Raw genomic sequence first — 3929 nt, 5'->3', positions numbered from 1 at the left:
GAACGAGGGCCTGGCAGAGACTCAAAGCTGCTCTGAGCGAGTGCCTCTAACTAACCCCCCCCAAAGTGAACTCCCCCTAGCCCTCCTAGACAAATTAAAAGCATTTGGTGCTCTAAAGCACAGCGGAGAGAGGCAGGGGAAGAAGGTGGGGGTAACAAGGCAGACGATGGGATAGGGAGAGGGGACACGGGGAGGATTAGGAATTAATGTGTTTCTGCACCAGCTTAATCCTAATGATTACACCAAAATAAATAAACCTCAACTCTGTGAGTTTATTTTTAATTTTTCCTGTTATGTTACGGATGTAACGGGGTCTGAACAAGTTCCACACACGGATTCTAAGTAAAACTTATAAAAATACAGTTTTTGTCTTTCGAAAAAGGAGATTAAACAACAAAAACTTAAAAATATTACATTTCTTCATAGTCTCACATAAAAAAGCTAAAATAAATTCACTTTAGGGGAGTGATTTTGACCATTATCCCATTATTGCAAATGAGTCAATAATCTGCAAATATTTGATTTTTAGATAATTAAAAGCCACTTCTATTTACAAAAGGTGAGTATTTTCTGAACACAAAAAGATTCCAGATCAGAAGAAAGTTTAACTCATAATCCAGTCTCTGCGCTCATGACTTTCACCTTTGACCTCAAAGCTATAAAGCTTAAGAATGGGTCCTGTTCATGGTTTTCCACACTTGAAGCTTATCTTTTCAGGCAAATTCCTCCTTGCCTCCATCTGCAGAGCATCTTCAGTATCCTACAGCATCTGCAGTTGGCACTTTGAAGATATAGAGGGACTGAATGGGGGTTTGGTTATATCTTCCATAAAGCACACAATGTTTAAATCTTTCAACAGTAAGAAAAAAAAGTACACTTTCACCTTTCCTATAAAAAGTGCACTTAAAATTAAAGCGACGCTGAATGGACCTCAGGTCCCCCCCTCATTGGCTGAGTGGCTACAACATGTGCCCCTCCCCCCAATCAGAGCTGCATGTGATAAATTGATTTAAAAAAAAACTTTTTTTCAAAATGGTGACTTTTTATTGGTTTTATCTCCATAGCAACCATTTTATTTTTTGGTCGGCTGGGGGTGACGAACAGATCTTTGTACGTTTTGAAAGAATCTGCAAAAGAAAACTTTTGGATTTCCTTGGCAACAGAGGTTTTTTTTTTTTTTATCACGCCCACATTTCTAATATGTTCATATTGTATGTCATATTATTTTTTTCAGCTTGAGCCAGGGATTCATGTAATAAATGTTCACAATATTCTGGTTAAAAATGTGTGAGCAACAGGGAAACAGCACTTTAGCTAGCTTACCACGCTAAAGCCGTTCGAAATGTACAACTTCTAATTCCAACATTTCTTCCCAAGTAGCTTCCCAATGATTCTGAAGGAGTTAGAAGCCAATAGATCGAAAACCCCTGGGAGGAGTTTTAATTTGTAGCTGGTACTAAAGGGGAATTTTTTTTAAATTCAAGATGGCAGCCTGTTCCAAAGGTCAAAGGTCAACAATACTTTGGTTGTGGTTGTGGACTTCAGTTGGTGACGTGTGTGTGTGAAATTTTGAGAAAATCGCTCAAACAGAAAGAAGTCTTAGCTTCTCATTTAAGGTAAAATGTAGAAATGGCCGCCAAGCTGTAGGTTTTCTGGTCATACCACAATTGGATATCCCCGGCCCCTGTGTTTTTTATTTTGTTAGTGGATTTTGGCCCCATTCCTTTTATTGACTGTTATGTGATCATTTTTTGAGGGACGGTCCTTCGCTAAAATTCATTTTAACTTCTAATCCTTTGCTCAAAAAACAAAATGGTCCTTGCAGTCCAGAACTGATACATCCTAATAATGATCTCCTCTTGAATGATACAGGAATATGAATCCAAATAGAGAACACAAGGAAAAGTAATTCAATTTTTGTGCTGGTTGACTTCATGCTTCCTTAAGATGACTGGTTCAAGAAGCTGTTTCCAGTGGACAAAAACCCTTCCTTATTTCCTCAGGACTCTGTTTAGTAGATGTCTTTCTAAGACGTCTTTGTTTGTCAGCAGTTTACAAGGACTTTGGGGGTCAGTAGAAAACTTTGAGCTGTAAAAGTACCAGAAAGTGGAGGCCCAACTTCACCGTCCTTCCCTCTCCTCCTGACCTTCTTTTCTTCCCGCCCCAGTGTGAAACGGAATACCCTGCCCCAGCAAAAGAACCCCACATTCCTTCTTTATAGATGACAAGATGAGTGCCCCCTATACAGGCACGGCAGCCCCAAATCCAGGCCTGCAGACTCTACTGCCTGCTGTTTCACATGCCTCAGGCTTACACCCCCACCCTCCAAAAAATGCAGCGGTAAAGATGTGCTCAATTCATGAGATCTCCACTTATTTCCAGGTAAACATTTCCCCTATGTTAAACCTTCGCCTAAATCTTTTCTGATTTTGTTTTTGTTTGTTTGTTGAACCCTTCCAGAAGTGATGGATTGTGATTTGAGAGTCCATCTCAGGTTGCTCCATTTAAACAAGGCGCCTCAGTGAAGCTCGCCGTTCGTCCTCTCCTGCTGTTTTTCTCTTCACAAATCAAGTGCTACAGGGTTAGCAACCTCACTCGCCGCAGTTCATCTGCAGTGTCTACGATTTATCAACACAGTAGGGGCGGGCACACGCAATGCCAGCAGGGAGCCAAGGATCTGCAATCCAATCAATCAACATTGTCATGTTTAGTCTGTGCTTGTCTGTCACTACAGGAAGGCTGTCTGTGTCTGGAAAACAAGGCACGCCGCCATCTTTCTGACGATACTGAGGTTAACCTAAGATCAAACACTGGGATTGCCTCTAATTAGGCAGTGGAGGTTTAAAAAATACATTTCCATGGGTGTACAGATACATTTAAAGTATTTTGCCTTTGATCCATCCGTTTGATTACAATTACACCAAATTATTATATTTTTTTATTTGATTGGCAGATGGGCTCCCCATTTTTTCTTTTTTACTTTGGTCCACCAAATTGCCCTTTTCATTTCATTGTTGAAGTGGGTGGAACACTTTAGCTGCAGTTTTATCTTTAATTTTGTACTTGTTTTGGACAATGCTGCCACCAAATGAGCAGGGGGTGTAACAGAAGGTAGTTTCTCTTTGAAGAGGCCATTGAAACCATTCAAACTTAACAGAACTGTAAGTCAAATAAGGACTCAACGAGGTGAAGGTGATTATTAATGTTCAAATACTTATTTGCCCCCCTGTATGGCTTCCATCATGAGAAAAATACCATAAGAACACATTAAAAACACCAAAAATCCAGTTTTTATCAGAATTGATCTTGTTTTGAGGGTGTTTTAATACCTGAAATGAAGACTTTTTTTACAACTGAGAAAACATTTAAAGCTGACTCCCAGCTTTGACCACATTCGTTTTTGTCCGCTGTCCTCCTTTGGCTTTCTAAAACATAACCAAAAAATAATCCTCCACAATTCCTCATCCTTTTTCTCGGGCCACGAAAAGAGGAATTCAGAAATTGCCCCAGGACACGCTCAATCATTAAGCCCCTCCACCCCAGAGGAGGAGTTGGACCGTGGGCACCTCCATGTCACCTTGAACAAATCCAGATGATTAGGTGACAAGCACTCCCACGTGAGGGTCTTTTATTTCCCAGGAAAGCCGCCTCTCGGTGGTTCCTCAACTAATTTCCAAGATGTAAATGTGGAAATGTGCTATGAAAACAACCCCCGCATCTTCTTCTGTCTGTTTTTCTGCCTCATGCTATGTAAGCATTACTAATTGCCTTTCATAATTAGGCCAGTGACAGTTGTTGAAGCGATAAAGGCGAGGGCATCACAGTTTTCCTCCCTCTTACACATGCGCTTCCCGATAAAGTGGGTCATTACTGAACCGCCCCATATTAATTATCACACAAAGTCGCTTTTTTTTTTAAAGAATGCTTCC

Source organism: Oryzias melastigma, linkage group LG11 (assembly GCF_002922805.2).
Source record: "Oryzias melastigma strain HK-1 linkage group LG11, ASM292280v2, whole genome shotgun sequence".
Taxonomy (NCBI): domain Eukaryota; kingdom Metazoa; phylum Chordata; class Actinopteri; order Beloniformes; family Adrianichthyidae; genus Oryzias; species Oryzias melastigma.
This window is presented reverse-complemented; position numbering follows the sequence as displayed.